This window comes from Trichosurus vulpecula, chromosome 1 (genome assembly GCF_011100635.1).
Source record: "Trichosurus vulpecula isolate mTriVul1 chromosome 1, mTriVul1.pri, whole genome shotgun sequence".
In the NCBI taxonomy this organism is placed as follows: domain Eukaryota; kingdom Metazoa; phylum Chordata; class Mammalia; order Diprotodontia; family Phalangeridae; genus Trichosurus; species Trichosurus vulpecula.
The window spans coordinates 272,333,133-272,359,541 of NC_050573.1; the positions used below are offsets into that span (position 1 = coordinate 272,333,133).

The window sequence follows — 26,409 nt, forward strand, 5'->3', positions numbered from 1 at the left end:
TTCCATGTTCATATGCTAACAGATAGTTTGTTGAGTGACCCCCAAGTACATCACATAGGATAATGAATTTAAGAGAAAGGAGGAAATTCCTTCATTTTTTGGAGGTAAGCCCTTATAACTAACCAGGTAATGCCATTTCATTAGATTCTGAGCTTCTTGAGGGCAGTGACTTGTATTTTTACCTCTTTGTTTTTATCCCTAGTACTTATCACAGTGCCTGGCATATGGTAGGCACTTAATAAGTGCTTTTTGACTAATGCCAAAAAAAATGAAAATGCAAAAGTCTGCTAGCATTGACCATGCTACTTTCAGTGCTCTCAAGTCCAGGTTTCCCTCTCTTCCACTTACTTCCTCACAGAATCAGTGTCCCAAAATGTTAGTTAGTAGGAATTCAGGGTTATTTTAGTGCACTCTTGCTTTACCTGAGGTGGTATTTGTTCATCCAACCTCTCCCTGAAGACCTCTAGGAAAGGAGAACCTTCTGCTTCCTAGGAGCTGTCTCTTCTGCTTTGGGATGTCTTGAATGGTTAGGAAATTTACCTTTTTGTGAAGTCTAAGTTTTCCTCTTTGTATCTTCTACCCAGTGATTTCTGAAACCAAAGAGAGTAAGTCTAATTCTTCAGCCACAGAACAGCCCTTAAAATCACTCAAGGAAAGCTATCAGGTACCCTCTCCCCAAGTCTTTTCTGGTATAGGTTAAGTATGCCCACATTTCACTTTCTTCAACTGATAAATGTTCTTGAGTCCCTTCACCATTTTGGAAACTCTGTTATTGGGTTACTTTCTAGCTTATCAGTGACTTTTTTTTCTAAAGTAGTGCCTAGAACTGAATATTCTAGGTGTTTGACCAGGGTAGAACTCAGCAACACCATCGCCGTCTGCCCTCCCTTCCTACCCCTACCACCCCTAGTTCGGAAGGCTATGCCTTTCTTAAAAAAAACTTTATTTATACATTAATGTTGAGAGCTGGACTAAGTTTAAGAAAAAAAAAAGAAAAACAGTCAATAATACAGAGTCCTGTATAGAAGAGAGAAGAGGAAGAAGACAGGTTATGAAGAGGAGAAAAAGAGGTGCACATACACACAAGATGAAGGAAGGTAGCCTGGGTAGCCAGGGTCAGGGCTCTTGTCTAGTCACCTGCTTTCCAGCAGGTAGTTTTTGTTTGTTTGTTTGTTTTGTTTTTTGGGGCAGGGCAGTGGGGGTTAAGTGACTTGCCCAAGGTCACACAGCTAGTACATGTGTCAAGTGTCTGAGGTCGGATTTGAACTCAGGTCCTCCTGACTTCAGGGCCGGTGCTCTGCTCACTGGGCCACCTAGCTGCCCTGCAGCAGGTAGTTTTAAAAGGCTGTGGGGTTTGTCCAAAGTTCAGCAGTGTGTGTGTTCAATAGGCTGTCAATGTTGGGTTCTCCCAGCAGGCTCTGGAGGATGGTCCTGAGGTCATACAGAGCTGACCACTTGTCCTTGAGAGTGTCCAAAGGGATACTGCCTTAGGTGTCCACATGGGGATGGTAACAAGGTGTGGCAAATTTCACAGTGGGAGCATTATATGGGTGGCCGCTGGGGAATTCCAGGGAGAGCTTGTACCTTAGGTCTTCATATACTGTCCCAGCTGCCCCATGGATGGTCCCAACCCACTTGAAGAGGTTGTCTTATTCTGGGAAGGCAGAAATTCCTTTGTCTGCAGACATCATCAGGGTCATCAATGCATGCTGTAACCTTTGGCCCACGGACGGGCGGGCAGCGCCCGCCCCAGGCTCGGCGGCGTCGCTAGTAGCAGCCGGGTCACTGTTCTGCGAGGCCATGGGGCACCGGAGATAAAGCAAGAGAAACTCCCGGGCGGCAACTGCCACTATGCCTTTCTTAATGTAGCTTAAGCATGCATTAAAATGGCTTTCTAGTATTGCATGTGTCCAACACGTAGAGGCATGAAAGTCAGGAGACTATGGGGGGAGATTGGGTGAAAGGAGATGTTTTAATCTTCCTAAAACTTACCCTTAGGGAGATGTTTCAATCTCCCAATATTTTTTTCTTTTCAAATAGCTGAAATGCTGAACAATGTGGACTAGTAGATATTTATCTATTTTAGCCCTAGTACAATAAAGATAACATCGCATTTGTATTGTGCTTAATTTAAGGTTTACAAAGCTCCTTATCACTAGCACATAGCCCAGAGACAGATTTTGACTCATTACCTTGTATAAACACCATTAAATTATGATGTAATCAGCCTTCAAGACAAGTTTTAAAAGTTACATTTTGGAACCTTTATTACCCCTTCTAACCAATAACTTTGTGTTAATGCATTTGATGTCATGGCTCACCAATGAACTGCTTATATACTACCAGTACCTTAAAATTTTGTGGACATCTCATAGCTGATTTTTTTAACCTTGGCCTAATTTCTTATTATTTCTGAAAGTCTTCCATTTTCTTAGTTCTAGAATTAGAAGCCTTTGGCAGAACACTGGCTATCTTATTTAAATAAATGAATTAAGTAAAGGTGAAGTAGGATTGATAATAGACTGGACAAACTTAGGAATTGTATAGGTTTTCTTTTTTTTTTCACAAATTCATAGATACATGGAATATTAGAGATCGTCTATGTTAGCATTCTACTTGATGTATGAATCTCCTCTCCATTATCACCAGCAAGTGATCGATCATCCTGCCTCTATTTGAGAACCTTAATATCTCTCAAGGCAGCTTTTGGGTTTTTTTTTTCACTGTGCTAATTGTTACAGAGTTTTTTTTTTCTTTTAGTTGAGCCAAAATCTTTATTATTAAAGATGCCAGGTTATTACTGTCATGAAGTTTGGCTAGTTGTAAGTTGGGTGTTCATCATGTTCCTGATATTGGCAACTCTTAAAGGTTTCCATGATATTGAAGCTCATAGAAGATTTATTAATATCTTGAATGAGGATTTCAAAATTGTATATATTATATATGATACATATTTGCATACAGATATAAATACATATGATTGAAATATATACAGATGTGTTTTTATTCTTTCTGTGATAAAGGCAACAATTTTGCATTTATAGAAGTTCATTAGCTTTAAACAGCTAAGTCTCTAATCCTTAGTGTAATACAGGTAATAATTGACACTTATGTAACACTTTAAGTTTTACAAGGCACTTTATGTACATAGTATCATTTTATCCTCATGCCCACCCTATGAGATAGTTACGATAGGTATTATTATCTCCACTTTATATATGAGGAAACAGAAGCTCAAATCACTCTCAACTGTCCATATCATCTCCAGCTGTCTTGCCCACCCTTGAGATACTACCACCCTGGCACCTGCTCTCCTAATTGGTGAGTTCCTGACTAGGCTTGTTGCTCCAGGCATGATTACTTAACTCTTGGCTTAGCTCACTCTCCAGACAGCCCCACCTCTTCACCAGAAGCTAGATTCCCTCTTCTCCCTGGGTTCCCATTTTCTAGCTCTCTTTTGTCATTCATTTTGCCCTATTAGAATATAAGCTCCTTGATTGTAGAGACCATCTTATTTTCTTGTATCCCTAGCAGTTAGCACAGGATTTGGCACATTGTAAACCCTTAATAAATGTTCTTTCTATCAATCTAAAGTTAAGTGATTTGTTCATGATCGTATAAACATAGTTAATAAGTTTACAGAGTGGGGATTTGAATCCAGGTGTCTCCTAACTCCAAAATCAGGTCTCATACTGCCTAATAACATACTGTATGTGGCAATTTAGGCTCACATGAATCTTCACTTTCATCTTCCTATTCAGTTCTGGGCCCATCTCATTGTCCTTTTAAAAAGATATGTCTAAGATATGTTCTGATGGATGAGCTTTATAGGCTGACTGTTTAATTGCATGTTTAATTGCATTCTTCATCCGCTTGTTTTGCTTTTTCATTTTTTCTGTGTAGATATTTAGTCCAAACTCTTTTTTGAGAGATTGTGAATCTCATTAGAGGATATGCTATGATGTTTCTGGATGCAATCAGTGCAGTGTCTTCCAAAAACACCAGCATTGAGAGGGCCTTACCATCTTTAGGGAATTGAATTTTCTTGTACCTCCTCCTGTCAGTGGTAAACACCTTTGAGCCTACAATACCCATGCCATCCTTGATATTAATTATGGGGGAAGGAGGGGGAGTAAGGTGACAGTGTCTTTGAACAAAGTTATTTCTATCGGGTACTTTAAGGATCCATATATAAATTTGACATACATAGAGAGTCAGACATTCCAAAACAATAAGCCCAGTGAGATCTTGTATTCTTTACATCTTTCTGGATAATTTTGTAATTGTTGAAGAATGGTCTGTTATGGAATTTTACATTTGAAAGCCTATTTCCTTCTCACACCCTCATCACGAATGCTCTCAGATATAAATGTAGATGATTTATACTCATAAGCATTTTTATATAGATGGGTAAAGAGTTAGGAGGTTAATAATTGTTGATATATTTTCAGTCACCTTTTTGGGGGGAGAGGTAGTGATAATAAGGTACAAGAGGTAAAAACTGCTTATGAGAAAATGTGAAATTCTTTTTTAATGGCCCCAAGCTTCTCCATGAAACAAAGGCTCATCTCCTCAAGTGTTAGTATCATTATAGTGATGTTGTATGGCTACATGTCCTGGAACACTGTAGTCTCTTAAAAAAAATGAAACTGAATTTTATCCAGAAGGCCATCATGGGTCTGAGTAAGCTGCTGCACATTTCCAGCATGGGAAGAGCAAGGGATATCCAAAGTTGAGCTTACATGCTCCATGGGTATCCTGAGGATGTCAGGAGAAAGGGTGGAAGGTACTCAGCATAGTGGGTGAACTCCCTGTGCCAAAATTATGGGGAGCCATGAACAAGAGTACAATGGAAAAGAGTACCACAGGATGGGCAGGGATGCCTGTATTATTATCTGTGCTGTAGGAGAGAATAAGGACATGGATGAGATCATAGACTAATTTGAATGTGAATTGATGCAGCTTGGGAGGGGGCCAATTTAAAATTAGGGCACAGGTTTTCCTCTCTCCCTCTCCTTCTCCCTCTCCCTCCCTACACTCCTACCTCCTTCCCTTCCCCTCACTCTCCCCACCCCTGTGCCCCTTTATTTTTGAAGATTTGTCAAAGAGATAGTTGCTCTCAATTATATGTAGATTTGTAGTTTATTTCTCTCAATATCTATTTACATGTTATTTCAGTTTTGGCCGGCCACTTTGCAGTGTGGTAGAGTATAAGGACTGCTAGCCTTGGAGTCAGGCAGGACTTGGTTTAGAATCTTGGCTTCCTTACTCTTTTTTGAGACCTTGGCCAAATCACTTCAGAGTTTCAGTTTCCTCTTGGTCAAAATGATAAGATGGGTGTGAATGATTTCTGCAGCCCCCTTATATTCTAAAGCTATGACCCTAAGTCTTCTGGTTAAATATGATAGTAGAGAGAAAAAAACCTATAGATATGACAGTTGAACCACTGGAGATAATCACTGAAAAATCAAAGAAATTTGTAGATTGGTCAGAAGGCTGAAAATGAACCAATATAATTTTCAGTTTTGAAAAAAGTAGATTTGTAGAATCTAGCATTAGGAGTTTATAGGCCATCCATTCCAACCTGTCTGTTTTATAAAAAAGGAACTTTAAGTTCACAGAACTTCAGTTTATTTGCCCAAGGTCAAACAGCTGGTGAGAATTGAAAACAAAGTCCTCCAACTCCATATTCATTTTGCCTTTGCCTACTCCATATGATGCTGCCCCTATAGACCATTGAGCCACAAAATATTTTAAATGGATCAGTAATTATAGGGTATGAGCATTTATAAAATAAAGTACTGATCTCTAGGAGCTAGTATGGGTTCATAAGAAACATTCCATACTAAGCTTACCTTTTTTTTAATTATAATTTTACCAGACAGGCAGATAAAACTTTATGCTTATGTCATATTCCTATCTTGATTTCAAGAAAAATCTTTTATGATATCCTTCTAGACAAGATAAAAATGTAGCTAAATTATACTATAATTAGGTAGATTCATAGCTGGCTAAGTTTATCTAGCATTAGTCAATACATTGGATAATATATTAATATTAGCTTAGAGAACAGTCCTTGCTGTTATATTCTTTGGGGTTCTATACTTCAATTGGTTTTGGCTCATTGTTTTTTTTTAATTCAGTGTCATGAATGAAGACATTGGTGGCATCTTTATCAAATATGGGAATAACATGAAACAAATGACACAATTGAAATATTAGATGACAGAAATCAGTATGCCAATAGATCTTGATAGGCTGGAATAATATGCCAAAGCCAACAAGATGAAATTTAATAAAGATAATTATGAAGAATTTCAACAAATCAAGTCTATAAAAACAGGTTTGAGAAGATGTAGATAAAGACTATTTCATGTGAAATAAAGACCTCTAGTTTTTGCTTGACTGTCTAGTAATGTGCTTTGACCTCCTTGGGTTATTTTAATATGGTATGTAGGACAAGGGAAATGTGCTGTACTTGGCAGTGGTCAGCTTACGTCTGGAGTACTGTTTTCAATCTCAGTGCCATGTTTTAAGAGGAATGTTGATACCCTGGAATGAAGCCAGGATGGGATGGGATATGAGGGATTGTTGAAGAAACTGGAATTGATTGAAGATGAGAAAATTTGGGTTGGAGAGAAGGGAGAAAGAGGAGGATGAGTGGTCTTATCATATATTTGAAAGGTTTTCATAAAAAAGAGTTTTATTTTCAGTGTAGTTTCAGATGTTAGGTATGCTCTACCAGGCCATGGATGCTATAGAAAGGTATATCTTGGCTCTGCCTATCAAGAATAGCCTAACAATTAGAACTACCCAACAATGGAAGAATTTACTTTTTCAGTACTGAGTTTCCTATCACGGATCGCATTCAAGTAGAAACTAGATGAATGAGCCACCTTTGTCTTGCTTCAATCTACTATCATATCCTAAAATAGACAATAGAAATTTCTTATCTAAAGAAATACCTGATTGAAAAGAAATGGGGTTGGTAAGAGTGAGGAATAATTGGAAGAACATCAGTGTTCCATGGGCATCATCTCAATGTCAAAAGAAAATTAGGAAGGCAACTAACATTTGGATGGAACTCCTTGAGGAATTTAAGGGGAAGGCATAGTCACAGAATAGGCAGGCATGAGGGAGGGGGAAGAAGCTATTTCATTAGAAGGAATATTTTTACCTATCAGGTCAAAGACTGACTTGAGTGTTTTAAGGAAGGAAAGGAACAGTCATTTATCAAGAGCTTACAATGTGCTAGGCACTGTGCTAAACACTGGGGATATAAATACAAGCAAAAAGAAAGACAGTTCCTATCCTTAAGGAGTTTACATTCTAGTAGGGGAAAATAGCAAATAAAAGGGGATAGGGATGGAAGGTACCCAGCATGGAGGTGTGGTTTTGAAATCCAGAAATCAAAATCAGAACCAGAAGGGGAATAAAGGTTTGGTGGCCTGGGCCTCTCCACAAAATAGACACCCCAGGAGCAACTCACTGGTGGGACAACGGGGCTGGCCTGGTGGAAGGATAGTCCAAAGTGAGAAGCAGGCAGAGGTGGTTGGATGTTCCAGGGCAAGGAGTTCCCAGGTGTTGAGGGAAAGTTCCAATATGAAACAGCAGCTGAGACATGGTTTTAAACTCTAGAAGTCAATATTAGAGCTGGGAGGAAAAGTTCATATTGAATAAGTCTACATTGTTCATCATTTTGTTGGTTTATCTTTTGAAAGTAAAATCATCTTTGGGAACACTGATAGATTATTGCAACCTCCTCCTCAAATGGTAAAACTGCAAGATAGACTTGAATTAGAATATTTTGATTAAATGACCTCCGAAGTTCCTCCTTGGGGCTTGTGGAGTTGTGGAGTAGATAGAGCACTGGCCTGGGAGTCAAGAGGACCTGAGTTCAAATCTGGCCTCAGACGCTTACTAGCTATGTGACCCTGGGCAAGTCACTTAACGTTATTTGCTTCAGTTTCCACATCAGTAAAATGGCAAAACATTCCAGTATCATTGCCAAGAAAATCCCATATGGGGTCACAAAGCAGACATGACTGAAAACACTCAACAACAAAGGTTTCCTTCTTACATGAGAATGCTGTAATTCCATTATGGGGCTCCTTCTAGCATTTTCACCTTTTTGAACCAGATCTAAGACTTCATTGACATAGGGAACACTCAATGAGAAAACACCCCTCTATCAGCACTGATGGTCACCACCTCTGTGCTTCATGTCCAGTTTCCTGGGGGAACCAAGTGTTTAAGTAACTTACGTAGGGTCAAACAGAAAGTATGTATTAGGGGTAGAACTTGAAACCAGGCCTTTCTAAGTCCGTGGACTACATGTTTTTCCCACTCTCCTTCATTCCTAACATTAAATATCTTTTTTCTCCCTATTGTGAAACCAGTTCCCTGTACCTTAGAAGCAGTGTGAGACTTCGTTTCATGGAAGACTTAACAGCCTATTCAGAGCAATTTCTTAGGGACAAAGGGTTTGAAAATAAGGTCAACTCCCTTCAGCAGGGGAACAGCCTGATAAATGCTTGCTAGCAAAGTGCCAAATACAGGCAGGAGGGTTTTTTCTTCTTTTTTTTAATCTCCAACATTACAACATTCGTCACAATATATTAAATATGCTTGGGAAGCAGGAGGACAGACTTACCCTATTTTAAGTAAATTCATTTTCCAGAAATTAACTTTTACAAACTCTGAAATGATTTTCAGGCTGGCCAAAATAATACATTGTTGGATTATTTCTGGTGAATTGTGTTAATTTGGGGGGTGGGGGGGAAGCTGGACTTGGAGTCAGGAGAACTGTGTTTAAATTCCACTTTTGACATTTATTAGCTAGCTCACCATAGGCCACTTAACCTCTCTGAACCTCAGTTTTCTCATCAGTAAAATGGTGATAGTTGGGGCAGCTAGGTGGCGCAGTGAGTAGAGCACTGGCCCTGGAGTCAGGAGGACCTGAGTTCAAATCTGGCCTCAGACACTTGACACATGTACTAGCTGTGTGACCTTGGGCAAGTCACTTAACCCCAATTGCCCTGCCAAAAAAAAAAAGCCAAAAAAAATGGTGATAGTAACTCCCACTTCACAAAGCTGTTGTTGAGGAATGTACTTGGTAAGTTTTAAAGCTCTATATAAGTGAGTTGTTGCTGCAGTTGTGGGTATTGTGAGTAATTATTCAGCCTTAATACTTGAAGTAGCTGTTCGGGTCCTCTTCCATGACCACAACTTCTCCATGACTTAGATGATCTTTGAGAATTAGACCCATTGAAAAGTTCACAACTCTCCAGTCAACCTGGTGATGTGCTTCTCAGCTACTGGGCCCAAATCTGAAGTGTATCGAGCTGGAGAGACCTGCCAGAACTTTTTGTTTACTTGGAATAGCCTTTTGGGACCTTGGTTAGTCTTTGTACATCTTTTGACTTTTTTCACTAGATAAGCAAATTCATTGGCAAGATCAAATCCCAGGGAGCACCTATACAAAACTAGAAGTCAAATGGAGTGTGGCACAAGTGGGACAGTGGTGGAGTCAACAAGCATTGTCTGTTATGTGCCACACAATGTGTTAAGTGCTGGGATACAAAGAAAAGCAGAACCTGACTTCACTGAGCTAACAAAAATGGAAGAGACAACATACAAATGGCTATGTAGAAATGAGATATTCAGGATAAATTGGAGATAGTCTCAAAGGGAAGCCATTAAGATTAAAGAGGACTGAGAAAGACCTTGCAGAAACACAGACTTTAGCTGAAACTTAAAGGAAGCCAGGTGGTGAAGATGAGGACGGAGGGAATTCTAGGCATGGGGAGCAACTCATGAAAAAGCTTGACTTTTGGACACTTAGTGTTGTGTGTGCAAGGAACAGCAAGGAAGACAGTGTTGTTATATCAAAGAGTACTAGGAGGGGAGAAGGGAGAAGGAAAGCTAGAAAGGAAGGGGTTGGTATATGGAAAGTTTTAAAAGACCAACAGAGGATGTTATATTTGATCCTGGAGAGAATAGGGAACCACTAGAATGTTTTTGGATTGGGAGAGGGTGACATGATCACTCCTATGTTTTGGGAAGTTCAGTTTGACATCTTAGTGGAGGACAGATTGGAGCTGGGAGAGACTAGGTAGTAAGACTAACTAGCAGGCTATTGTTGAAGAAGATTGTTGTAGTGGTTCCTCCTTCATTCTTGAAGAGGACCAATGATTTCAAGAGGGTAATATATTGACTTGCTAGTGAATTGGGTTTAAGTGAAGCAGAGCTGTGCAAAATCAACAGCCTCATCCTCTCCTCCAGAGTCATTGGAGTCCAGTGGCAAGACATAGGTTAAGACAACTGGTGATGGCTCCAGATGCAGTGGGAGACCCTGGCTTTTTTAAGCTAGGTCTTTCCCAGGTCTCAGTTTTTCTTGGGCAACACCTATTCAGTGATTAAAGACTAGATAAGAATTGAGGCAAATGATGGTCTAGTTTGCCTTCATAAAAGAATCAATCCGGGAGGGGAAGACCCTCAGAGTTTCTGGCCAGAACCAACCTGAAGTTGAAGAAGTTCATTAAATGTATGGTCAGAGTGATACAAGAGTTATGACAGTAAATACCCAAAACCCTGAGGCTGATGGTTGGAGACTGGGTGAATCTGGTGCTAAGGTCAGTGAGAAAGTTGGGAGAGTGACCTGGAGGTCAGTAGATGATGAGACAAGAATATAGATGGAAAGGGGATGGCATCAACAAATATTATGTACCTAAAAGAAGAAAAGGTCATGAATTATAGGATTTTAGTACCAGAAGGGCCCTTAGAGATAATTAACATTTCTTCATTTGTATAGATGAGGAAACTAAGATACTTAGCCCAGGGTCACATGGCACAGTGGCACAACTGGGATCTGAACCTAATTTTTTTCTAAGTCCAGGGGTTTTGTTGTTGTTGTTGATTTAACTAGTGAGTGGTCTGAAAAAGGCATGGGACAGGGAAGTACCCTGCTTCCTGATCCTGTGTGTGGGAATAGGAATTGCTTTCAGTGAAGAGAATTTGCAAGGAATGTCTTCAGGGGAGAGTCAGGTTTCACTTAAAGTGAATTGTTCAATGGAGCTTGGAAGAAAAGTTTGAGAATTTAGCGGGGTTTGTTAAGTATCAGGGATTCTAGAGGGCAGAGTGGAATGCACTAGTAAAAAAGGTCAAACCCAGGGTAGAATGAGCCTGAGGAAGAGTAAGAATGATCTGGATAGGAATGAGGTTTCAGAGGAAGTAATAGGAACAGGCAACAGTATAATGGGAAGTAGACTGGAATGGCTTTTGAATTTGGTGTATAACCTGCATTTTCAGTACCGTCTGGTAGAGATAGGGTAGGGACTTTTTGGAAATAATAAGAACTGGGTTCAAGTCTCACCTTTGATCCATATTAGCTGTGTGATTATGAAAGTCAGTTCCTCAGCAAATCTTCAGAAACTACAGAGTATAGATGAATAATCTTTTTTTTTTGGAGGGGGGAAGGCAGGGCAGTTGGGGTTAAGTGACTTGCCCAAGGTCACACAACTAGTAAGTATGTCAAGTGTCTGAGGCCAGATTTGAACGTAGGTCCTCCTGACTGGAGGACCACTGCTCTACTCACTGCACCACCTAAACGAGGTCCTACACTGTAAGTACTCCATACAACTACAATTACAGGTTCAGACCTGCCCATTTTTTCCTCCTTTTCTTCTCCCTACTCCCATTAAAACAAGAGGGAAATGGATATTTAATACTATTTGGAAATCATTTTGCCATAATTATGGTGGGGGAATGCCAGTTAATTATTAGGAACCTTTGGCAACCTTATTAATTCAGGCCTTGAAAAGATGGTGGGATATTTTATTTTTTTAAGATTTAGTTTCTTAAAAACATGGTTTCATTTGCACTATTTACTTTTCTTAGGAATCTTAGGTTATCCTTAGTCTTTAAATCCAGCAATTTTATTGTCTTCTCAAATAGCTTTGCTCTTTTTTTGCTGCCAAGACACACAAAATTTATATTATGGTGGATGTACTTTTTAAATCGATGAAAACAGATGTGGTCACTATTATCATGATTGAATTTGGAAGAAGATAATGAAAAGAATAATTTCTAAAACCAATTCAGTCTTAAGTCCCAAACTAAATAATAACCATTAAGTGAACTGATCATATCTTTATGAAAAGATATGAGGAGGGGGTTAGTGAAATCTAGTAAAATCTGCAAGTTATAATTAAAGTGAATCCACCTTTCTAGGAGAAAATGTTAGTGTTTTTATGGGACACTGAACTTGTATTATATGTAAAGTTGCATTATTTAAGACCCAGTAAAATGAGACATAAATTTGGGCATCTTAAAAATTCTTGTGGATTCTTGTGCCTTTTTTTTTTCTTTTAGGGGTGGAGGTAATTTCATTTTAGGTGAGCCCGACTAGCGGGAGTTAGGATACATGTTCCTTGTGTCCTTTTAAAAAAAATAGCTGAAGTTTATGTGTCCCTTTAAGGTTTTTTAAGTGTTTTCTCTACATTATCTCACTGGAGCTTAAAAATTACCTTGTGAGGTAAATTCTGTAGGTATAAATTAGGAAACAGGGGTTCAGGTTCACAGGGGCTAAGTGACTTGTAGCCAATGTATGTCAGAACTGGGAATGGGACCCTGGTCTTTTCTGCCTCAGTGTCCAGTATTGTTTCCATTTCACCCACCCTTCCTTGTGAGGTAAATTCTGTAGGTATAAATTAGGAAACAGGGGTTCAGGTTCACAGGGGCTAAGTGACTTGTAGCCAATGTATGTCAGAACTGGGAATGGGACCCTGGTCTTTTCTGCCTCAGTGTCCAGTATTGTTTCCATTTCACCCACCCTTCCTCATGTAGTGTCTTTGGGGTGTATGAGCTTAAGAAGAAACCTGGCTTCACACTGAAGACACCATATTCCTTGTCACCTTCTCTAGTACTAGCAATTCCTCTCAAACCTTCATAATAGGATTTCTTACCGCCCCCCCCCACCATTATCCACCCCACTCCCCAGAAGTCCCCATCATCCTTCCTTCCCTTCCAGGTATCACTCAGTAACTTCTCCTCCTTTGAAGTTTAAACAATCTGATTATATCCTTTGTCTGGATCCCTGTAGCTGCCATTTTCCAACCTTCAGGTCACATTCCAACCTTCCTTAATGATTTCAACACCTGGTTAAATTCCTTCCTCTTCGTTCTAACCCTTGTCATTATCCTAGGTAACTTTAATATTTACATTGATAACCCTCCAAATTCTTCAATACCCCCCATTCCCCTCCCAACTCTTATGCCCTTCGACCCCTTGAGCTCAGTCTCCTGTAGAGAATGTTATACTTAGGCTCACCTGCACTGAGAAATTCCTCTCTCTGATCATTCTCCTGTCCTTTCACCTCTCCCATGGCCTCCTGCTCTGGAACTGGCTCTTCATTCTTTGATGTACCTTCAGTCCTAGTTTGTCCTAGTAAATCACTAGGTTTTACTCAATCCTAGTCCTGTTCTGACCTTACTTCCCTCCCTTTCTTCTTAACCTTAAGCTTAGCTCTTGGCTGTCCTCAGTTTGAGAGAAAGGATTAGTACTTCTCAGTCTGTTATGGATCATATCAACTGATTGGTTGGGATCTATGGTAGTTAAAAGGCCGGGCTTTTGAGAGAAGTAGCCTGAATGCTTCATATTTTAATTCATTCAACAAACCTTTATCTCCTGCATAATCCATTCTCATATGCTTTTAGAAAAATACAGAACTATAAAGAAATGGTTCTTATCCCTGAGGAACTTACAATGCTGTGTTGTTGTTCAGTCATGTCCCACTCTTCATGACCCTATTTAACGTTTTCTTGGCAAAGATATTTACCATTTCCTTCTCCAGCTCACGCGGAAACAAAGGCAAGTGGCTGTCCCAGAGTCACAGAGCTAGTTATATGTCTGAGGTCTGATTTGAACTCGGGTCTTCCTGACTCCAGGCCTAGTGCTCTATCCACTGCACCACGTAGCTGCCCTTTACAATGAAGTAGTGAGGAGATATATATAGAGGTAAATGTTATGCCAATCAGGATATAACTGCCTCAGAAGAAAACACCAAATAAAATTGAGTAAAGGGTCATCTCTTATTGCTGTTAATTTACCCAAACTTCCCCCCCTTTGCTTCCACAAGTATCATCTGATAGAAAACGCGTATATGTACTGGTTAAACCAGAATGAGTGTTATGTAAATATGTGCATGTACCGTCATCCTCTGATTTTTTTCTCAGTTGTGAAGTATTCCCAGTAAACCTTGATTTCAAACTCTTACTGCTCTTGTTGCATACTCTGTGGGTTTGAGAACATTATTAACATAAATGGATCATCTAGTTCAGCGTAAGCTGAGAGAAGAGGGTTTTTTTAAGCTAATATTTATCTTCTTGCAGGGAAGCCATGGACTATCAAGCTTTCAGAGATTTTTGCTGTGTTAGTCTAGTAACTAGACTCTAGTCCTTTTCATCATCCTAAAGATGATGTAGTCCAGTGATATCAAACTCAAATAGAAATGAAGGTCACTAAACTGGACCCCATACTGACTTAGAAAACCACATATTAACATTATCTATGTTTTATTGTATTTCTATTGTTAAATATTTCTTGATTACTTTTATTCTGGTTCAGGGATTCTGGAGTGTCAAGGGTCACATGCTGACTGTTTGAGACCTCTAAAACAGTCTTAGTTTCTATGGATGCAGTGTAAACAAGGAGGCATTGAGTGATTTAAGCCAGTGTGGTTTCATTGTTTTGTTCACAATATATGTTGTCAGTTCCTTGAACATTACCCTCGTTTAATAGTAAAACCATTGTTTTATTTCAAGTTGTAAGGAAGAAAAGGGGGCATTTTTTTTTTATGAAAAGGACAGGTCATATCACATCCAAGTGTTTAGGAAATCACAGACAGTGAGACCAACTGAAACTTCGTACCTCCTCTTAAAGGAAAGTTAAGAACCCTTTGAGAGACCAGCCTTCGACTTAAAAAGAGCTTTTTGAAGACATAGCTGGTGGAGGAAGAACTGTAGGGAGTCTCTGAGCTCCCAGTATCAAGGTATTTTACATCTCTACTTAAGCAGTTTAGTGATATTATAAAATGGCCTCTGGCCATCAGTAGTTGAGGGAAAGAAAACGAGTCATTGTTTAAAGAAAGCTGATAACAATATTCCATTTACAAAGTGTTAAAAAATGTCACAAGTAACAATTATAAGAATTATAAAGTGCCTAAATTTTCCCCTGAAACATTTAACTTTGTTTGAATACCTTTTTTTAATACTATGACCTTGTCAGAATCAAAGTATGTCAGATTCTTCACAAAAACATCTACTTTGAAAGAAAAAAAATGTATTAAATTTTTTTTCCTGCCCACTGCTTACTCATTCCCTAAGTGTTTGTCCTGTGGTAGGCACCACTGGTGGAGGGATCATAAAAGTGATGAAGACAAAAGAAATTGAAGACACGGTCCTTGCATATGGGGAGTTTCCAAATCTAGAGACACAGCTTATGTTCGTGGTTCACTCAGAGAGTAATAAACAATAATTTCTAACCACTCTAGAATAGTCTGGCTAGCATTAGCTGTGTTTAATGATGTCATACACATTCTCAAATATTGAAGGAAGAAAGGCGAATCTCTGCAGTCTTTGTTGTCTAAGCTCTGCCTGATATGACTGGCAAGGAGTTTCTCCAGCGAGGAAGGCTAAGAACTGGAGTAGAACAGTCATGAAAAAGTGAAAAGGCAGATAAGAGTGGAGAAGGTCTTGTTCAGGATCTTGTTAGTACTGTAAATCTCTTACTTTTACAAACAGTGAAATATATATTAAGTATACAGGGCATTAGTGGAGAAAAACACCTGGCTTCACTTTTTTTTCTTTGCTTTGAAAGCTAAGATGTAATGAGAAATGAATCACAACAAGGACCCAGAGGTTTGAAATGTATTTTGCCAGCATTATGCTAAAACAGTTTTCTGTTAAGTATGAAAAATGAATCTTGTGGATATTATTGTTCTAAATTCAGTATTTCTTTCTGTTTATTGAGGAAATGAAAATCCTTTTTAGGAGATAAACAAAAGGTACCTTGTCAATCAAGTCACTACCATTTCGTGTGGAGGACTCACTCCAAGAGAAGGCTAGACACCCTTTTACCCTCAGAAAAGATGGCTTTGTGATCTCAGTTCTTAATGAGCAATTGACTAGAGGTTTCTTAAGGAACTAGAAGAGTGAAGAGGCCATTTTAATTTGGCTTATAATGTGCATACTCTTCTTTCAGATGGTCTGAGCAGTACTCTTCTTTCAAGTGGTTTAAACTCTCAATATTTTGTGGTGACTTCTCTTGGAGGGTGGGGATCAGTTTCTTCTTCTTTGTTAGGTATTGAGAGATATCTGAAGTGATGAGGGCAGAAAACTGCCACTTTACATTGGCTGTGCCAAATAGAGCATGGCAAAGCAATATGCCAGGCTTTATATTTCTTGGCATCATATCCTAAAGTTATATGACTCCTGTTTCTATTTTTTTCTTTTTAAAATTTTTTTAAAATTAATACTTTTGTTACATTTGTTTCATTTTGTTACATAAGTCCCAGATTATCTCTTCCCCACTCGCACTAGAGAAGGCTACCATCTGACACAGATTTATGTATACATGTACATATGTATGCATATGTATGTGTGCATATATATACAAACATATGTGTGTATATATGTATATACATACAGATATTATGTATTTGTAAAACCATACTGTGCATACTTCCACTTATTAATTCTTTCTCTGGAGGTCCTTCGTAGTTGATTTGAATGTTTATAATATTTATATTTATAATACTCAGAACAGGTTAGTTATTCACAGATATTCTTTGAACAATATTGCTATTACTGTATACAACATTCTCTTGGTTCTTGTTTCACTCTTTCTTACTTCATGCAAGTCTTTCCATGTTTTTCCAAAGTCAACCTGCTCATCATTTATTACAGCCCGGTTGTATTACCTCACAATCATACACCGCAACTTGTTTAGCCATTCTCCAACTAATAGTCATGCCTTCAATTACTAGTTCTTTGCCACCACAGAGAGCTGCTATAAATATTTTAGAACATGGAGTTTCCTTTTCTTTTTCCCTAATCAACTTGGGAAAGAGACCTAATGGTGTTATTGCAGGGTCAAAGGGTATAGGCAATTTAATAACTCTTTGGGCCTAATTCCAGATTGCTCTCCAGAATGTTTGGATCATTTCACAGTTCTACTGACAATATATTATTGTCCCAATTTTTCCACATCCCCTCCAACATTTGTCATTTTCCCTTTCTATATTTTCCTTTTTTTTCTAATGCTTTGATGCCCATTTAATTTTCCCCCTTACATTAGCCACAAGAATCAGATGTTAAATATGAACATAGTTATTTTCATGCCAATTGATTTTCATGATTTCCCTGTGCCTCTGTTTGTTTTTTGGTTGTTTTTTAAGGAAGAATTTTCCATAAAGTAATAATAATAGAGCATATTCAGCATGTAAAGATTTTAGGTAATTACAAAACATATGTTTTCTGTAAAAGTTTCTGCTGACTTAAGCTAGAAAAAGATCTGTATTATGGCTTCTGTTTTTTTTTCTTCAGCCAGGTTTTGCTACCTCAAAGAAGTTCATTGATTTGGAGAAGTTGATGCTGAAGTGAAATCTTTTACTGGATACAATGTAGAATTGAAGCATCTTTGTATTCTTTCTTAAATAAGATAACTTTCTCAAGAAAGACAGTTTCACTATTCTTTTCTCTCAAATAATAGTGTTGCCAAATTTGCTACAGTGTTTTAAAAGAAACCATTTTTGCTTATTCTCATATTCATGGAAACAAGAGGCATTGTAGTCTAGCTACTTCATTGTATTTTGAACAATTATTCTTCTTATCAACTATTTATGCTTTCTAACCTTTACAGTCATTTCTAAACATACCTTGTACAGGTAACTGCCAAGTCACTAGATTCTTCTTTGTTTATTTAATAATCATTAACCCCTGACAATTACTATATAAGTGATTCCTGAGTCCCTTAGCTAATATGTCCATTTTTTCTATGATAGGTGGTTCCTTGAGCTTCAGCTTCCTTCAGCTGATTCCTTGAAATGTTAATATGAATATGTTTCCAAAACATAATAATTTTTCTCTGCATTATTTGTGACTCATGCACATCAATAAATCAATCATTAAAAATTTATTAAGTGCCTACTATGTTCCAGCCATGGTGCTAATATGTTGGGGATACAAAAAGATGCAAAAGATAGGCTCATGAGGAAAACAACATGCAAACAAATATACATAAAAAGCAAGCTCTGTACTGGATACATAGGAAATAATTAACAGAGGGAAGGCACTAGAATTAAGAGGGATTGAGGAAGGCTTCCAGTAAAATATGAGATTTTAGTTGGGACTTTAAGAAAGCCAAGGGGGTCATTCCAAAGGAGAGCATTCCAAGCCACAGAAAATGCCTGGAGCTGGGAGTTGGAGTATCTTGTTTGTGGAATAGCCAGAAGGCCCCTGTCACTGAATCTAAGAGTATGTGGTGTGGATTAAGGTGTAAGAAGCCTGGGAAGGTAGGAGGGAGCTAGGTTATGAAGGGTTTTGAATGCCAAACAGAGTATTTTGCATTTGCTCCTGGAGGGCAATAAGCCACTGGAGTTTAGGGGGCAGGAGAAGCAGTATGTGTGTGACATGATCAGATTTGTGCTTTAGGAAAATCACTTTAAGTGGCTGACTGGAGGATGGATTGGAGTGGGGAGAGACAAGTTGAGGTGTGAGGTGATTAGGGCTTGCACTAGAGTGCTGTCAATGTCAGAGGAGAGAAGGGGTGTATTGGGGGCATGTTGGAATGGTGAAATCCAAAGACCTTGACAACAGATTGGACATGGAAGGGTGAGAGATAGTGAGGTAGCTGGGATGACTCACTCCTAGGTTGAAAGCCTGAGGGACCAGGAGGATGGTGTTGCCCTCCACAATAAGAGGGAAGGTAGGAAGTGGGAAAGGGTCTAGGGGGAAAGATAACATCACCATTAAAAACAAAACAAAACAAAATAAACAAACCTTGAGGAAGCTGTGTTTGTCCAGTTCTGTGCTGATTATAAATGGAAACAGAGAAAAATCTCTAGGAGTGTTGAATGCCTCTGTCCTTGCTTATTATGATAATAATAATAATAATAATAACCCACATTTAAATGGCACTGTAAGATCCACAAAGTGCTTTCCAGACAATGATCCTATGAATTAAGGTAGTCCAAGCATTATTATCCCCAGTTTAAAGATGAAAACATTGAGATTAGAGGTTGTCTTGCCCATAGTTGCACAGCTAACAAACTCAAAACTAATTTCTTCTCTCCAAGTCCCAGTATTCGTTCTACTATAACACAGTGTCTGTTCAAAAAAATTTTTTTAGCAATGCCTTCATGCATATTGGGACCACTTATGGCACAGTGGGTAGAGCACTGGACCTGACATTGGAAAGACTTGAGTTCAAATCCTACCTCAGACCCTTACTATCTGTGTGACCCTGAGCAAGTCACTTTACCTCTGTTTGCTTCAGTTTCTTCAACAGTAAAATGGGGATAATAACAACTCATAAGGTTGTTGTAAGGATCACATCAGATAATATTTGTAAAAAGCTATTAGGACAGTGCCTGCCTGGCACATAGTAGGCAGTATATAAATGTTCATTCCTTCCAGCTCTGGGCAAAGAGAGGGACTAAATGAACTTGGAAATCCTTTCCAGCTTGAAATCCTGTGGTTCTTTGACAGTCTGACAATTTAGTGTTACTGCCTTCTATTCACTCTATTCAAGAATTTTACTGGTTTTTCTGTTTGGTGCCAATTTTTAGTTTAAAGCTGGGAAATAACTTTTCATTGAAAAGTAGCTGAGGAGAAATGTTATTTAACATAGCTAAGGGATAAGAACCAGCAAATGGAAGCTATATTGTTCAGCTCTGTGTACTCTGAAAAATTTTCAAGTTTTCAGGTCAGAACAGGGACCAAGATAATAGAGTACCTTCTTTAAATAGCAAGCCCTCTCCTCAGCTTGGTATCTGTAGGTCTTAATGTTGTTCGCTGTTATTTAGGGCTAGTCGGTGAACCAGCTCTAGTTCCAGCAAATTGTATGACATGACTTGGCAAATGCATCTATCCCCAGGCTCTGACATCCGTCCTTTTGCTAGACTCTCAGTCCCACTGTCCCTTTCTATCTGCCCTGCATTTGCATCCTGGGTAGGGTATTGTCTCTGTGTGTTTGAAGGGGAGCATCTTGAAAGCAGGTACTTACTTTCTTACTTTTCTATATGCCCCTAGTACCTAGCACAATACTTTGCATATGATTAACACTTTTAAAAAATTATTCATGCATGCATGTGTTCATGAACCCATGCTATTCATCATTTCCCATCATTGCCTACAGGTTATCCCTTTAGCCACATATTCTAGAAATATGCCAGAAATCTACCAAGGTAGTTACCCTATGATTTGAAATACTTACCTTCTTTCCACTTTTGAAAGTTGGTAGGTTTATTTATTTAAAGATATAATTTTAACTATATATTAGATAAAATATAAAAATATAACTTAAAATGTATTTTAAATAGATACATATTTAAATATATAATAAATGTATGAATAATTTTAAAATATATTTAAATATGTAATATATAGATATATAATTTTAAAATATACAATTAAGTATACATTTTAAAACATATTTTAAAGATAGCTATAAATATATAAATATGTGATCTCACAGTACAGATTCTGGTATATGGCTAGGTAGATACATTGTATTTAGGTTGATTCTCAAGAAGCTACTTCTAACTGGATTCATAGCTGTGTGAGAGGGATAAGAGTGACAGAGATTAGCTGTTCTCTATGGGGAAAAGAAAAGAAAAAAGCAAAATCAGTTAAATAGTTCTTTTTCACCATTGTGCTTTCCTATCTTCTCATAATCAGGATCGTATCATCTGTTTGATCTTCTTGCCCTCAGTAACTAAAGATGCCTTTTTTTCATTGTCCTTAACTTTTATTGAAGGTTAAAGGCCCTTACCTTTCTTTTGTATTCATCCTAAGGTATCAGCTTTCACTTCCCTGTGCTCTTGTATGTCTTCTTTTGAAATCTCAATTAATCCAAGAAAGCAACAGTTAGTTCAAGCAACATAAATCTCTTTGAATATACCTCCTTACCTTCATAATTTGAATCACTTGCTAATGTTACCAAAATTTTGTTTTTTAAATTCACCACTTGAGCTGACTTCTTCTTTCAAGTCTTAACCCATGGGATCTTACCTCCCTTATCTCTAAACACTTTGAAACCTGCTTCCATAAAGTGGAGTGATGCACATTCGTCAACCTGGAAGGAGAGGCTCAGGGGAGAGTATTTGGATGCAGATCAAAAGATGGAGAAACAAGGACATAGTGGTGAGAGTGCTCTGGTATTGCCTACCTCATTGATTCTGAATTCTAAAATGGTGCGGTCACTGCCTCCCAAAGGTCCTGTCATTTCTCCTTTACCAGCAGCAGTACTTATTTCTTGGTGCTCCTTTTACCTTATAAAAGGTTAAATTATCTGCAAGATAAGTCAAGAATTTCTCTGATTATTTCTTTTGTACAGAAGGAGAAATCAGCATATGTCCAAATAGGTAGACTCTCCCAATAAAATCATATTCCGTCTGGGCATGGTGGCACATCATTGTGATCTACTCCTGGGAATGCTGAGAGTGGTAGATTTCTTGAGTTTGTTCTGAGCTGCGGAAGATAGGGCTAAAGCTGATTGGATGCTCACACTAAATCTGGCAACAATACGGAGACCACCAGACTGCCTGAAGGAGAGAGAACTGAGTAGGTTCCATGCTGATCAGTAGTATCATGCCAGTGGGTGGCCACTGCACTTCCAACCTTGACAAAGTAGAGAGACCCAATCTTATGAAAAGCAAAAACAAAACATTCTGCCTCTTTGTTCTCTGTCAGGACTTTGTCCATGTGTCTCAGCTGACCCTGAGCCCTATAGTATGCTCCCACCACTTTCTCGTTGTTTTTCCTCCTTTGATCTCTACCCAGATACTTTCCAGCTTCGTTCTCCTTTCCCCTCAGCATCATGTATTTCTGTACTGTTGAATATCTTCTTAAGGTTCACTGTATGAAAATATACACTTACATAGCTTTTGGACCTTAAAATACCAAGTTCTTAATTATTCATGTGAATTTAAAGGATTAAATTAATTTTTAGGATAGTTCCCTTTGACCAAGCAATATTACACAGAGATAGTGAAGGTCTTTGTAGTTGGTAGTATATCTTCATCCTGATCATAACATTACATTATGTCTTTTGCATTTTTATATTTCTAGTCCTTGCAAGTAAGAAGTTTATTCCCTCAGCATTTCCTTATTTTAATAGATTAAGTATACCAAAAGAAGTGAGAGAAATATAAAGATAACATTAATAATAATAAAGATGCTACTAGGAGAATCTAAGAACAAAGGAAATTCAAAATTCTGATTTTTGGACTATCTTAAAAGGTCAGCATAGCTTAAAAGACCCTGAACATATTCTTTACGTTTTTGAAAAAAGCATTTTTTGGCCAAAGTTTATTAAATCACAATAATTTGCATACCTGTGTAGTCTTCAGCAATGATCTCAGGCAAATTACTTCAGCTTGGAGTTTAAGTTTCTATTTTAATCAAATATTATTACTTTGTACTTTATGTTCCTCTCATCTCAGGCCAAGTTTGGTGCAGGGTGAAGGTTGTTTTGAAAGTTTTAAATGTGAGAGTGGGAAGTATCAATTCTAGTTGGCATTTAAGTAGAAAACTCAGAATTCCTTTTCTAAAGCTATGTAAAATCTAGGCTAAGATTTGCAGCCTTGTTTTATTAATGACATTTAAGATTTTGTTTGCTACTCATAGCCCCCCCCCCAAAAAATTGAGGAAATTGTCACTGAAATTAATGAACTGGTTCTTAGTCATCATCTTCTGAAGTCCCAGAGGTTTTCTTAAAGCATTTTACCATTGGCTGTTCTTACAACAATGTAAAATACATTGCAAATCCCCTATGACAAATATCCATTTTAGTCAGAACATTTTTCTTCCACTGCCTACCACCTCCCACTTCCAAGTAAACAAAGATGCAGTTATCTCGATTTATGGCATTAGAGTTTAAAACAGATGCTTGAGTAGAGGATTGTTCATTTTGCCATCATAGTATTTTGTTTTTTATTGCCAGATGTCCATATGACATTTATGTTCAGCATTTATCCAAGAGCTTCACACTCTTTTTTTCCCCCAGTGGTACACTGGGTACCAAGAATCTAGGAGGTTTGCACTTTCGATTTTTTACCCCAATTTGTCACTGAGCTAGGACGAGTTTCTAATTTAAGCTTCCTAGATATGATATTTCACATTGGCTCTCCAGTCTGCCACTTTACTACCTATGTGACCCTGGGCAAGTAACCTAACCTTTCTGGGTCTTTCAGGTTCTAAATGAAAGGTTTGGACTAGATGAACTCTGGGGTTCTTTCCATCTCTAAATCTATGATCCTGTGATCTCCTTTTGCAGATATTTTCACATGTGAAATTTGAAGTGAAGACCTTGAGATCTAGGTATACCAAACCGTATTATGAAATGTTTTTTCTTTACATTAGAGAACACGATAAAAAAGTTTTTGAATTGTTTCGCAGGAATTTATTTTACATCTGTCCTCATTCCTTACCCTATTACCCAACTATACCCCAGCCTCATGCATTGATACTGAGATCTGCAGTATTAGTATTCTGTCATGGTTTGTCAATTTTGGTTCACAGTTAGGTTCAGTGACACTGAAGAGGCTATAGAAGGAAAATTAAGATGGTAAGTGTTCGGAGCCCTCCAAGGAGACTATCCTAAAAGCAGATTCCTATGGGGGGTAGAAAATTACCCATTTGGTACAGTTTAGTGTTTGGCTGCCATTTTAGTATTTTCTTATAAAACAACTCAGTATCTCTCTCCCCTCCCCTATTTATATTAGGAAGAGTTTTCATTCTTACAAACCTCAAAACAAAAGCTGGTTGGTTTTTATTAAGGTTTTAGCTTCTTATTCTTTATTGAGGTAAAAGTTGAACTAGATGACTTTCCAAGTTCCTGTACAACTCTAAGAATCTAAGATTCTTTGTCACATTTTTGCCTATAGAACAAAACTTTTTGCAATTGACAATGTTTACCTCAGAAATAAAAATTAGAACTTTTTTCCTCTTATATTAGTATTTTTTTCTGAACTACCTTAATGTTAGATATGTATGTATGTATACGAATATATATATATATATATATATATATATATATATATATATAGTGTGTATATTAGTTTATTGATGTTTATGAAATTAGGAGATTAGATGAGGTCTTTTCCTTGTGCCACTGGGTATAAAAGTTGATCTCTGAGATCCTTCTTAACCTTAATATTTTGTGGAATCTATGATGGATCCACATGCATTACAAGGAAACTGATTAGATTGTTTCCCACTTTTTTTGTTCTTAGATACGAAATTGCATTCTAAAAATGAAATTCATGCATTTAATGATGCTGATCACATTCCAGAAACAAACTTTATTCATTAGACTCCACATGAAGCATAACTCAGGCCACCATCATGCCTCAAGCAAATCAGTTCTTCCTGGGAAGGACATAGCTGCCCCTGAGAGAGTGGTATTCAGCTGGTATATTTACAAAGTAGTATTGCTCATAGAGAAGTTTTCCTGTCATTGCTACTGCTTCTCTGGCAGGGCAAGGGACTGCTTCTGTAACTAGATGTTGATTCTTCAAAAGAAGGATGGTACAGTACAAAGTGCACTGAATGTGATGAAGCCACAGCCTTTCAATAGATTTGGTTTCTTTTGTAGTCCTATATTAATAATATTTTATGTATTTAAAATTGAGAAGTGATTCAGTTTCCCTAGATTGTCAAAGGAGTCTATCACACAAAAATGGTTACAAAACCATCTTATATCACAACTAGCATTTGACTAGGAAGAGTTCACTAGTTGCTTATTGTGTATTTCAAACTAGGTGCCCTAGAGACATCTCAAATTTGACACTTCTAAAACTAAACTCATTATCTTTCTCTCTAAATTTTTCCTTCTTCCAAGCTTCCATATTTCTGTCAAAGGATTCACCACCCTTCTACTTTCTGTCACTTTGTGTACAAACTGTATAGGGCATCCCATGTGAATTTTTTTCCTCAACTTTCAACAACACTGGCCAGATTTATGTTTCTATATTCTGGATTTTTTCCTCTTTATCTGTTTTACCTTTTTGTTTTTAGTTTGGGAAAATATGTAGGGATTGAAAGTTCTCCTTTACCTTCTTATCTATATTTGCATATTCCTCAAAAAAGGTCTGTGTGTTTCTTTAGTTTCATCCACTGCAATGATAGGCTTATATTTCACATCAGAAATATGGCAGCACATGACAAATATATATATATATATATATATATATACATGTATATATTCTGATGAAAATGAAATGCATTATTTACTTGTTCATCTCAAAAAATCAATATTCTGTAACCCTTATGAGTATGAGTTGGGACATCCCTATTTAGTATTTATTCATCAGGAATAAAACTTCTCGTTGGTGTAGTTTTCATCTGAAATGTTGGAAGAATAAGGAACTTTTGCAGTATAGTTGTCAACGAAGGTCTTAATGACTCTTTTTTCATTACTGTCATTCTCTATCATGTATTTATTTTGCATATAAAAATTAATGTGATATAATTTTCCTTAAGCTTCTCCCTTCCCCCTCTCCCTGTGTATTCCTTGTCCCTTCCCTTCCCAGTCTTCTAAGATTATCAAGACATGTCAACCCAGTTCCAGTGCTTCTGTCTCATCAAACTTTAACTCTGACGATGAGTGAATGACAGGAATCAGAGGGTATACCTATATCATTTCTCTACACTGGAATGTCAACAGTTTGTCTTGTTTTAGGTACATGTCTCGCCAGATAGAATATAAGATCTTTGAGGATTGGTATGGTTCTAGTTTTTGTATTTCTGTCCCCAGGGCTTAAGTATGTAGCACACATAGTAGGCATTTAATAAATGCTTTTTGATTGACATGTTTGCTCTGTCAGTAAGCAATAACCTTGAAGTTTCTAATAATGCAATGATATGTTTCTTACTAATTATATTTTAATATAAATATGATTTATATAATATATAATTTGTAATAAATATAAACAATGTTCTAGACATATGAGAGGCAGCAAGATGTAATGGGCAGAGAACCAGTCTTGGCTGGATTCTTGCTAGTGCCATTTTCTCATTGGGGTTCCTTCTACCAATGAAATCATATGTTGAGTCTCAAGAAATATTGTAAGCTGTCTAGATACTAAGTAAAATGAAAATCTATCTTGAAATCTGTGTAAGGATATGC

General features: G+C 37.7%; 1 protein-coding gene and 1 pseudogene across 1 annotated transcript in view; one reads left to right on the forward strand and one right to left on the reverse strand.

The window, feature by feature from the left end:
- Positions 1-26,409, forward strand: part of FAM110B (family with sequence similarity 110 member B) — a 206,635-nt gene that overhangs the window by 18,109 nt on the left and 162,117 nt on the right. The gene's annotated exons all lie outside the window — the stretch shown is intronic.
- LOC118834130 lies at positions 1,338-1,802 on the reverse strand (annotated as a pseudogene).